The sequence below is a fragment of the Sphaeramia orbicularis genome, chromosome 14 (assembly GCF_902148855.1).
Source record: "Sphaeramia orbicularis chromosome 14, fSphaOr1.1, whole genome shotgun sequence".
Taxonomy (NCBI): Eukaryota; Metazoa; Chordata; class Actinopteri; order Kurtiformes; family Apogonidae; genus Sphaeramia; species Sphaeramia orbicularis.
Window position 1 is genome coordinate 34,130,696 of NC_043970.1, and position 13,638 is coordinate 34,144,333.

Here is a 13,638-nt window from a genome sequence, read left to right on the forward strand (position 1 = left end):
TTGCACTTATTGACTAAAAAATGACATATGGTGAGGTTAAACCAGCTCCCACTTTAAAACAACAAACAAATATTTTGCATCACTTTGACACAATAAATTACAGCAAATGTTGACTGATTTACTTGAGTATCATCGTCAGCTTTTAGTTTTTTGTGATTAACTTTATCTTTTATACTGTTTTAGTTATTTATGTTTTCTGGCCTCTTTTTTCTCTTTTTGTTTTTTGGCACTTTTTTCTTTTTTCCCATCTTGTTTGAAGTCCTTTGTGTCTGTTCTGCTTAAACTGATCCTGAATACAGCAGTTTAAGATCAACACAATAGCTGATGAAATGTATTTTGCAATCTGACCTTTTAGTCCTCTAGACAGTTTGGGGAAAAAAACAGTGGAGTAAGTCTATTTGACAAAATGTCTCTTAGCCGAATAGACAAACTCACTCATATTCATACAGTTAAAATCATAACAAATTCCTCACATTTTTTAACATGAATGCTGTGATAAATGGGAATGGAAGACATGAATTTTGCTTGTCAATAAGAAAAAAAATTATAAGCCGGAGCAAAACTATGCTGAAAAGAGAATCTACTTGTTTTGAGTGTTTTTTGTCTAAAATGGCTTAAATGCTCTTCTAGTAGTGTTATTATTCTTATCCAACATTCACGATAAAATATCAAAAATAAATGATCAAAACTCACTATACTACACTATAAAGTGTCTCTGTTGGCTTTGCTACAAATATGAGCCAAAAGCATAAATCAGGCTGTGCTCACTGTTTGATATTATCCTTGGTTTAAATGAGAGTTTTGAACCATGATGTAAAAACATTTTACAGCCTTATCTGTACATAACGTAGAGTAGGAGATCCTTTATCAGCTCTGAATGCCCCGTTCCACCCTCACTGCTCACAGATCAGTTTCCTGTCACACATTTAATCCTAATCTAAAAGAACACAAGTCTCCGTCCTTTAATTTAATGACTTGCATTATGGAAATGTGCATTTTGTGCCATAAAGGGAACTCAGTCCCTACAGTCTATGAGATAGTGTAAACAGATTCAGGTCTCAAAAACACAAGGAATACTTGCCCATACGTAAACCTTGCTGTTCTCTGTAATCTCGAAGGACCATGATCGAGGTTGGTCACACGGAGTGGAATTTGACCGACTCATTGACAAATGTGAAAGTTTGCAGTATATGTTTACAGCTAAGTTTGTATAGTGTAAATATAGTTGAGGACACAGGATACTTTAATAAATCTAGCTACTGTAGTTACACAATCTAATTGTTGTACATCTTAAGAATTATTTGTATAAGTGGGTTTTGCTTTTATAATTTGGGTGAGAATAATTTAAAACACTGTGTAAAAGCATAGTTTATCATTCTGGGAATAATCTTTCGAGCATTCTTGGCAATGACCACAAGAGAAAATGAATGAAAACCTCATATCTGTTCAGTGTTTACCAAATGTTTAACAAAAGCATTGGAAGCAGAGGGAAACAGTTGGCTTAACATTGTCCAAACCCTACACTATACTTCTGAAAACCACTGTTGTGATGTGTTATATCCCAACATGTAAATCTGTGTTGTGTCAGCTTATGATTTTATAGAAGGTTATTGTTATATGACATTTATTTGGCTGAGTTTTGATTTCAATCAACTTCAGGTGGCAGCCTGACAGCAACTATAGACTCCATAAAGTGACCAACTATGAAACAAATCTAGCAAATTATCTCCCATAAAACTCTTGTCAGATTCTTCTTTGATTCTGCAAGGAAAAAACTTTATTTGGTAGTTTGTTACCTCCACCAAGGAGGTCATGTTTTTGCCAGCGTTGGTTTGTCTGTCTGTCCATGTGCAAGATAACTCAAAAAGTTATGGATGGATTTAGATGAAATTTTCAGGAAATGTTGATACTGGCACAAGGAACAAATGATTAAATTTTGGTGGTGATGGGGGGGAGGGGGGCGCACTGATCTGCCTTGGTGGAGGTCTGTGCTCTCCGAGTGCTTTTCTGGTTATTTTTGTGACAAGGTAAGCTAGCTGCTCATACTCAGTGCCATATATAGAGTTACGACACGCTTCGATGACGTCGCTCACGTGGTTGATGTTTGCCAAAATAAACCACACACAACCGTTGTGTCACTACTGTATGTATTGTTATGTGTGTTATACTTTTGAGTAGTGGGGTTGACCACTGAAAGGACTGCATTTATTACTTAGAAAGCTTAATTTTTTGGGGAAAGGTTCGTGTTAGCTTGGGTAGGCTACTTCAGTGAGTGGCGCTAACTTTACAAGTTTATTCATTCTGCAATTGTACTCTACTCATAAGACGATAGACAATTTACCATTTTAAGTTTTACTATTATAGGACTGTGGTACAAGCAGAAAACAGTAGTTAGCTGTGTGGACACTGTGTGCCTGCCAAGCTCTGCTCTGATGACACACAATAAGGCATTAACCAGCAGATAGCATAGTAGCTAACTTAGAATGTTAGCGTTAGCACGGACGCTTAACTCATTAAAAACTCAACATTAACAAACTCAAAACTCAACAGAATTCTTATAGGATGAGTCGGATATTACAAACAAGTTACAGAAGTTTCACTGTCTTTAACTCATTAATAATAACTTTAATGAACTTTTATTGGCAGAGCTCAGCTCTACAGCAACTCACCTCCTAATTATCAAATCAAAGTTTATTTATATAGCACTTTACAACAACATAAAGAAGCCCAAAGTGCTTTACATCTAAAAGCATGATTAAATCATAAGATAGAAACAGGTTAATCAAGTAACATAAATATGCATAAAACAACAGGACACAACACACAGTGATAAAACAGACCACAGATTCAAACCTAATAGTGTCTCAGTGCTAAGGGTTAATTAGCATATTACCTCAGCTGACAAACTTAACCAAACACCACCAGGTTTGGCAAAACAACTAAAATAAAAGTCACTGAGAACAAAATTTGTACTAACGTTACTTTATCTTAAAAACTCCATAATTTGTGGTTATAGAGGTTAAATCTCAAAAGCTGGCCAAGTCAAGCTAGCTAACTATAGGGTTACGGCTGAAAATCCAACATAACACTAAAACACATACCAAGGAAAACCGCATGTACAACAAAAATGTCCGCTAATACAGCAAATATACTCGACAATTTGAAAGATGAATATATCTTATTAAATTAGCGCTGGAATTGCTAGATCAGATGCAACAGAAATGAATGTGTTGGCGTTACACTCAATGTAAGAACTACCAAGCCCCTCCATAACCTGGAAGTAGGTACATATGTCGTCCGCCATTTTTTTTTTTTTTTTTTTACAACAGGAGTCTATGGAAGTGTCGCGACTCTATTTATATCGAAGGCTCTGCTCATGCTAAGCTAAATTAACGTCCTGATAACAACAACCGCAGAGTCACATCTGTGACATTGTTCTGCTTAGCTATGAAGCTAGCAAACACGCAATTAAATAGAGATGTACTTGTCCTGAAATTCTTAGCCAGCTCAAATACTGATATTTAAAATAATAGATGATGACTGTACCACTGTTTTCTTTTTATTCCTAAAGTTTTATATTGTTTTGTTGCTAAGTTTAATGCTAGATTGCTAACCACTAGCGTGCTAACGACTAGCGTGCTATAATGGTATATAAATGCAGTCTATGTTCTAAACTCACAGTTTGTCAAAGCACTTAAATTAACTATATTTTTGTTTCCATATGTACTCACCATCCAAGGCACACACAGATCAGCACAGAACACAGAAAGCCAGTGTTTCATTCACAACACCTAAACTTAGCAAAGTGAATTGGACTCAACACCAGTGAAATGACATTCAAAGGGGTGCATCAACTGGGTGATATATCAAATCATTTTTATTAATTTTTTCTTATTTTTTCTTTTCTGATATAAGGAAAAGGACCTATATTATAAAATCACAATTACTGATTCCCCTGGAGGCCTTTTTTTATTATTATTTTAAAATGTAACAATGTAAAATTGTAACATATCCATTGTGAAATATGTGTTTCCACTCATTGTCCTTCAGTGGTTTTTCATTTAAAATTAATTGTAGTTTTTCCACAAATGATGCACACCAGCACCCTTGCAAAAGTTGCTTTTTAGTTGTCTTTTAAGGACAGGGCCTATATGGACAGATTTGTTGGACAATGGTAAATGTAACCACAGGACCATAGTGACCCAGACCTTACCACCACTGACATCAATAACAATTGGAAACTTTCAACAATGTTTTGATGAAGTGTTGCGACATGTTTGATAAAACAGTCACACAGAAGAGCATGACAATCAAAGACAACACAATAAAATAAGGTCATTGCTCCGTCACATCCACAAATGTCACTTTCATATCTGAAAGTCAACTTCTCTTTCCAGCAGAAACACGTGAAGTTGACAGGTAGCACATACAACACAAACAAGATGATGATCAAACAGCAAAGTCCAACTACAAGCACCAGATAGAAACCCATTCGAAGGCAAGATGTCAGGTTATCAATGATTTTTTAACCTATAATGACTGATGGACTGTAAAGTTGTGTAAAGCAGATAAACTATCATAACACATCCAGAGGCAAGTGTCAATGAGGTTGTATACATTAGCAATTAATCATAATATGAAAAAGGAAAGTTTAAAGGAAATACAATTAGACAGCAGGCCTAGATTTAAGAATTACACTATAGGAGACAATAAATTTGCTCAATCTGTGGAACCCAAATATAAAATACTCAAGCAGTAAAATATACAGTGCAGAAATATACACTAATTGATAACAATGTGTGTGATTCAAGTTACATCTGGCTGTTTTTGGACTGAAATTCTTAAAATACAAAACAAAAATTCACACATACATTGCAAGAATAAGTATTTATTCTGTTGTATTCCATGTATGCTAGTCTCAAGGAGGAAATACATTCAGTCCCTACTGTGTATCTGTATTTGTTTTTATAACTTTTCCTGTTATTTCCAAACCTGAAATTATGTTTCTAGATCATTTCATATAGTTTGAAATTAATGTATTAGTGCACATGTGTCAACATCAATATAATTTAATGGCAAATTGAAAAATAGTCTTACTATACCTTTTGGTAAAATGTTCTGTGACTGTTTGCATAGACAATGTAGAACCTTAAGCCATATTGCAGCTGTTGGCCTGAAACTTCACTAGAAATTTGTGCCCTTAAAAAATACATTCTGCTAAACTTAATCCTGGAGCAATTGTGATTCATGTGAAGTGTAACTGGCAGCGTACATTATTTTAGTAAGTGATTATCATTTCTGATATTGGCTTATTATGGAGGGACTGTGTTGGCTGAAGCTGTGGAGTTTAGATATTAGATATTAGATATATCTCAGTAACTGAGCCAAAACTAAACATGGCCTGAGCTCTCACAGATGACAAATAGTGAAAAATCTTTAACTGCATAAAAGACTTGAAGACTTTACAATAGACTTGAGTACTTTGTCATCTCTTATTTCCAATCTTTGTGATCCTTGTCAAAATATTTTTCTTGAGCTACATACCATATTGTTGGTAGGAATAAAATATCTTTATCATTGTGTTTATTATAATCCTAATTTCATTGTACACACAATGACAATAAAGGCTCTTCTATTTTGTTCTATTAACACAGTAAAATCAATAGTGAAGTATGAGCTGGTTTATGTCAGGATGTGCCTGTTTTGGACATTCCTTTCCTCTGTGAGAGTGTCCTGATAATCCTACTGTTTATCAGGGAGCTTTGAGCTGTGTTTTATGACTTAATGAGTTCTCAAGCTATTTATGTCTGTAAATACAGATAAATTGGAGGTCTTGTGAAAGATTAAGATATCGACTAATTAGACAGAAATATTTTGATATCATCCAAAAATCTTGTTTAAATGCTCTTTTTGTATTAGGATATTGAAAAGAGCATACCAGGACAGTGCTTTCCAGGAAGGCTGTTTACTTTTTAAGGAAAAATTTTTGTTTATCAGTTGCTTAAAACATGTATGATATAAAGAAAGAAAAGGCTCTTTGACTTTGGAGGACTAACAGCTTTCTGAAACCTGAGCATTTACATCATACCTCTAAATAAATGTGTGCATCGTGGGCTAAGATTTGTAGGTGAGACAGATGCCTTGGGAAAATGTGTGCATGAGGGGAAGTAGAAGTGGCAGTTATGCAGAGGTCTTCATTCTATCTTCATATTATAAAGCATTCATGTTACTGTCAGGACATTCTGTGAAAGCATTTTTGTCTTTAAAACTGATATACTAATACATATGCAATGCATAAATGCGTAAACTCTACTGAAAAGAGAACAAAACATTTAACATGGTGTTTGTTGAATGTTGTGTGGGTGTTTGTTACATGCTTTGCTTTATTATATGATAAGAAAATAGACCTACTGCAGAACTACACGCCCACAAAAAAAAAAAAATCATGACCATAAAAATGAAGATAAATAACAAAGCTTGACTAAAAAATATGTTCCATCCTGGTTTCTGCTTTACTACTTGTATAGCTTTATAGTGAATGGTTAAGCTGCCCTGTTATTTTGTTTTGTTAAAAATGAGGTACTAATACATCTATATGGAACGCAACCATTCCATATGCAAATTCTACCGCAAAGAGAACAAAATGTTATGTTATTTGCTGAATGCTCTGTGGGTGTTCATTACACGTTTAGCATCATTACATTGTAAAGTAACACGCCCACAGAAATAAAGTACTTAAAGGTCAGCAAAAACATGAAGACAAAACTAAAAATAAAGACAAAACTTAACTGAAAAATATTCACCATTCTGGTTTTTGTATTTACTGCTTCTGTAGCTCTATAGTGAATCACTGAGCTCTACTGTTTTGTTTTGTTTATGTGTGTAATTACACCTGACAAATTTCTTGTTAGTGTTATACCACATTGACATATAAAAAGTGCAGACTCATCAGTCATCTGCCTTTTCTTTTGTTCTTTCTTTCTCTACTTCTCTTTCTCTTTCTCCGGGTTTTGTACCATGTGCTCCCTCTGGGCCTCCTCCTCATGCTGTTGCTATGGTGACAAAGCACAGCATGCTTTATCCCAGCAGGCAAGTTTCCCATAGCAATGGATGTTTGGGGACATTTCAGCAGAGGCAAGAGGTTCTTCAAACTCACAGGCTAAAGGTTTGTTTTGATAAAAATGTTGGTTGAGAGAGGAGAGAGGGGCAAAAAGGAGTAAATATGACCTAAGAGAATGGACACACCACAGGTTCAGTCCTCCCCTCTAGAGGTTGAGGTTTTCTAAAAATAAAAATCAGTTCTATGTTTTCTATACCTTTTGTCCTCTCAGTCTAGTCCTTCTTGTGTTTTCTGTGATGCAGGGTTCTGGCTAATTACAGGTGTTCTTAGACAGGTGTGTTGGCTGAAACATGACTGAAAGCTGTAATTACCAATAGCTGATCACATTTAGTCAGATCTGACCTGGATGTGACTCTACTGCTCTAGTCTGTCTATTCTGTGTAACACTGAAGCTTACTCTTTTGATGTGGAGAGGAGATTCCAGTGTTTTTTCCCCTGTGATTTCAGTGCCTGCAGCCTTAAGATCAAATATAAAAATAATCATCCAAGGACAAGGAGGGGTTTCTTCCAAACCTGAAGAGGATTTTGATTCTCAATTGACCGACCACCACTGATTAAAGTGTCTGTATCTAATTCTGGATCAGGGTCCTTTATTTTTAATTATCCTCTCCTAAAGATAGAACACAAACAATGAGTGCAGATGAGAAAATAATGAACAGACCTGGAGTAGTAGTCTTATCATCATAGATTCATAATTTGTACAAGATTTTCAATCAATTGATTTTTATTTTCCATAATAATCATTATTATTCTATCATCTTTTAGAATAGAACAGTTAACATGATGTGATTATCACCAAACAGTCAGAGTTTAGATGTTCCCTGGTCCTACAGTCAGGAGGTTCCAAGATACCTTCATTCACCTAGTTGTTTTTTTACCACCTGACGCCATCCTCAATGTGTTCATATTTATTTAAGTTTTCAGTGTGTGAACATCAGTTTCAATCCTACTCCAAGACAAAATTCATTATAGCAGACAGCACAGACCAATACCACAGCTTCTGGACCTGCTACCTTTGTCCATTTAACCATTTGCACATATTTTCATGTGAATCTGGAAATTTTTTGGAGATTAGTTTCAACTGGTCTTAAGTAACTTTTCATTAAAATAGTTTCAATACTGTAATTCATCCAGTGACCTTGGCTGTATTTTGACTCTTGTATAAATTCTCTGTTTTGTGGATTCCAGCAACATTCTCAAGCTTCATATAGCAGTTCTACAGTTTGGGCCTAAACCTCCACAGCCCCCTCCCTCACAGCCTTCATTTACAAACTCCTCCTCCTGTAGTGCCTTTGAATTGGCCTGTAGCTGAGTCTGTGAATGAACTAGGTCAAATTTTCCCAACATGATAAGATTAGAGGGAAGAATTCTCAATATTGTGTTTTTATTTTCTGGTTTTTCTATCACCCCAGTCTGAAGGAGCATCTTTAACTCTCCAGTCCATTGTATTTTCTACAGCTCTTTTGATTATGTATTTGTGTGATATGTATGAGACTCAGACCAAAGAGCTGTCACCCCAGTTTCTTCCAGAACTCAACTACCTATGAGCTGTTCTCAGTGTTTTGATATTTGGCTGTGTTAGTATGAAATCTCCAAAGCAAAAAGCTACAGTTTGGCCTGTTGAGGCCACATGGCCCAAGATGACCCAGTACAACCCCCCACAATCAGGAAGCACATTTTACTGAGCATTGCCCTAGGCTGAAATGGAACTGTAATATCTTTGCTAAAGTGTTCACACCATCTTACAACACAAAGGCTGTGCTCCATCTTATTCCCTTTGAACACTCATAAGCACATAACTCACAGCATCAACAGACTGTGACTGAGAATATTAGGACATTTGGCACGTAAAAGTTAAGTTCTTCCAATCATGCAGTTGCCACTCCGACATAGCTACAAATGTACTTCTGTCACCAAGTTGCTTCAAATTCACGGTCATATGATGTCATCTTCTTCCTCCCACTCTCTGGGGATGAGGACAGTCAAACCTTAAATGTGTGACCATTTGTGTCTCTTTTGGGCTGGTGCAACAACTTCTCAGTTTCTTTGATGCAAATAGTCATTGTTATTAGTATGACTTTTCAGATTTCTTTCAACCAGTCTATTTATTTATTTATTTATTTATCTTGAACATGCAAAGAAACAAAATAAAACAAAACAAAGCAAATTAAGATAAAAACAAAATAACATTAAATGAACAGAATCTATCTTCAAGTACATACAAGTCTGAATTTTGCATGGTCGAAAAGTAGTAGGAAGAAGTATTCTAGTGTATTGCCATTGACCTGGAAGTCTCAGTAATAATCCCCACCCCTCTGCATGTGAGAGTGGTTTCCTTTAGTGTCAGTAAAATCTTTCCCGGATTTTTACTTCTTCAACCCCTGCACAATGACAGTAGTAGCAATTTATTACAACATGAAGTTTCATCACTCCTCGCTTCTTATGTGAATGACACTCTCTAAACTAGTGGTCACTTTGGCTGTCTGAGCTGAGCCCTCACACTGGCCTGTGAAACTGTTTTGTTCCTTTTCATTACACTAAAGCTCTAGTGTGCTTCCTCATCTGGGCCTTGCTAGTTGGCATTAGTGAGTAAGTACCAATCTGATACCAGCTTGTCTGCGTTTTATGGCTTGAGCTTTGGTACTGTCTGCCCTATCACATGAAACTTAATCAGAGGATCCTTTAGAATTTGTTGCCACTTTTGCCAGAGGGAGAGTAATGTTTGTGACCCCTTTGCAGTTTCTTTATTTATTTATTTCCTCCCTGGATAAGGAGTATGAAAGTTCACTGGATGGATGCCTACCATCTCTCTAACAGCTGGATAAAACCTGAGAACTTGTTCCAAATGAGTGAATTTTACTTCCTCATTCTTGAGTTTCACTGGCTGTTTGCTGTATTAAGGCTCTGTCATTCTTAATCTTACAGAACACATCAACTCCTGTGCCCCAGTGTCTCTTTTCTAAGTCTACGAGCAGTTTCTCTCAGCTTCCTCCGTGACTCCACTTCTTAGTAGTTAAGTTTAGATCTGCATCTGACCTGGGCATTTGTGGAGAGGGGTGACTACTTGAGCTTAGTCCCTGCAGTAGTTTAAAGTATGTTCACCCTTCTCTGTCCTGAATGTCTCCTAAATTCTATAACTCACAGCAGACATTATTGGTTTTTTTTTTTTCCTTTGTGACTAAATTAGCTAAACTTTTCACTTTTTCCAGTTTTGGGTCATGACTTGTTGTCTTTACCATCAGAGTAGCAGCTTCATAAACTGTTAAGCTAAATGAAGTATTGCAGTCTTGGGTTTCAGTGAAAACATAGTGTCTGTAGGATGCTGCAGAGCTCATATGTCTGTTCCAGAGATTAGACATCTGGCTAACAATTGTTTGCCACTTTTGCTTTTTGTGTGTCACATTGTGTTTTAAGTATTAATAGATGTCAGAATGCAGCATGTTGAAATTGGGACACAGAGGAGAAGTACCTGCTTGTGTTGGAGTAAGGACTGCATTCAACAGCTATGTGAGAGGAGCCTGCAACTGTGTGTTTTCTTTGGAGCAGGACAGGGAGGGGTGGATACACTCACCACTGTACATTGTCCTGTTGATGGAATGTCAGGATGCATTATTTATCATGGCCATGTCTATTCACTCCTCTAAAAAAAAAAAAAAAAAAAAAAAAAAAAAAAATCCTATATTGATGTGTGCATCTTTCCAAAGTTTAGCTAGACCTTGTTCTGGGAATACCTGCTTGTGGGAGGGAATTACAATGCATGCATGCACTTCACTGTAGCTTCCTGGATATTTACTCAGATCATTTTGCAATATTTGTTCAGCAGAAACTTGTCTGTCTCCTTGTAAAGGTGGGGAAAAGTCAATATTTAGTGTGAAGGGATATTCTTCACTGGTGTAACAAACAGGAGGAAGACTATTTGTCTTCTCTCCTGTCACTTGGTTGATCTCTTAGCTACAATGGATCAAATTTGGATTCAATGTTAAATGATTTGTTTTTGGCTCTGATAACCAGAGTGCTGTCATTTGACAGTATTCAACATATCAGCTCCAGTATAGGGTGGTTCCTCTGCGGTATGAGGTATACTGTCAGTAATCTCACCCACTTGGAGTAGCTCAAAGTCTCTATCTCATAACTATAGCTCTGGTTCATTTCAGTGCTCTTGTAGCAGCTGCTTTAAGACTTTTGCTTCATTATTGGGAGTTTCCTAAAGATCTTGATTATGGAGAGTTAGCAGAGGGCCCTGCTGTGGATCTATCTGGTTAGGTGCAACTGCCTGCACTTCAGGATTACTGAGGATTATGAATTGTCATTCTCAAATTTTCTGGTGTGGTCTCCAATGCTTTTATCAAGCTGTCACAATGCCGCCCCCCCCCCCCCCCCCCCCCCCCCCCCAATAAAGACAGAATGACCAAATCCATGGTTTGACCCCTTTTCAGGAATTTATGATGTTGGTAATGAAACAGCCTCATAGTTTGCCAAAAGATGCCTTATAAACTGCAGCTGACATTTTTCTACAATGTAGTAAAACTCACATTTAACACTCCTCAACAAAATCCTCTTATATTACCATTGGATGTTGACATAACCTGGCAGATAACCAAAGGACTATTTTTAAGAACATACTCCTCACATTCCTCCTGTCACTCTTCTCCAGCACCATTGGAGAGATTTCAGTTTTCACAGTTAACTGGTATAAAAGGCCTGTCATGATGACATTCTTGAATTATTACAGTTTTCATCTTAACAATAGGGATTTCAGGTAGGTTCTATGGGGCCTGCAGATTTCAGCCTGTAAGTTTCCTCTCTTGACTCCAAGCCTTTCCCAAAAAGAGTTTTCGTGGTTAGTATAGCTGTGATCATCAAATGGAGAGTCTTGACTCTGGGTCTGATCATGTAAACCTCTAAGATCCCTAGCAAGACTGCCGTAAATGGAGGCATCTTGCAACCCCTCAGATGATCTTTGCCGATACTCTGGGCTTTCTGCAGGGCGCCAATCTAGTCCTAACACAGTGGGGCCACAATTTTATTCCATAGCATCAAACTTCATCTCAGTGTCTTGCACTGAAACATGAAAAACCTCAAAAGAAGCTGAGAAGAGGCAAGCAGGTCTTCAAAATGAATTTGTTTCTAAACTACTTATAACAGATATTTACTTAAAAAACAAACAAACAAAAAAACAAAAAACAAATAGCGAAGTATCAAATATAATCCAGACAAAACAAATGATCTTTTCACTTCCTTTTTTTTGTATCTTCCTCTTGCTGATGGGCTACACTTTACTTCTTAATTTCATTACCTTGTTACCGTATATGATGCCACCTTTTCTGCATTTCAGGACTGTAGATCAGAAGGTTGTCATCAGGACCTTCTGCATATCTTCCCCTTATGGTATGACTTTAAGACTCTTGTTTAGTTGAAGGCATTAAACAGATAGATAGAATATATTAGATGCAGAACATACGAACCACAATGACTTTGTATATTAACCTGTCCAAGTTCATGGAAGAGGCCGTCTCCCTGACACCAATACTATGTTTCTGATGAATCCCTAATTGTCACCTTTAAAGCATTTGTTTTGTTACCAAAATGAGGATTAATTTATAGTTTTCACCATAGTCAATAGTTCATTATTATTATTATTATTATTATTATTATTATTATTATTATTAATAATAATAATAATAATAATAATAATAATGTCAGAGCCATGATAGTGATGTGTTGCTTAGTTTTGTATAGCAACTTGTTGCATCAGCAGAGCCATTATTCACATCACACCCTCACAAATCCTCAGAGGCATTGATACAGTTGCCCTGTTACATCAAAATACTGTACTGTATGTATTTTGATGATGTGGGTAATAGTAGGCCTTATACGTACAAATGGTATTTTGTGTTTTAGTGAAGTTTGGTTAAAGAGATCTATCGATGAAAAAAATTGAGGTCTTTTAGCGCTGAAGAATGGATGACGACAGTTAACTCCTCCAAAAAATAAAGCCTAAACGTGACACTGTGGCGCCACCTAAAGGCTCAAAAAATGAGTTTTTTTTAACGTCTGATTTCAACTTACTTGTTTTCCCAGTCTCAAAAACGTGCACATATGTCCATATATTTGAGAAATTTTGTCAATTGTGTATGAATTTGTGTACTATGTATTTTAAAAACATGTTCCACAACAGAAGTAGCGTTGATATTTCAGCTGGAAGAAGTAAAACGAATCAATGTTTTTTTCAGTCATTTAACTGAAAGAAACATTTCAATAAAAACAATGTTCTCAAGCAAGAAGTTTAAATCTTTCTGTTCATATAGAGGTAAATTCAGGTGAATTGCTCAAATGTATACATTTATTTGTTTTAGGGGAAAGATACTTTTCATTTCCATTAACCTCCGCCAAGGAGGTTATGTTTCTGCCGGCGTTTGTCTGTCTGTCTGTCTGTCTGTCTGTCTGTCTGTGTGCAAGATAACTCAAAAAGTTATGGTGGCAAAGTTGACATTGGCACAAGGAACAGATGATGAAAA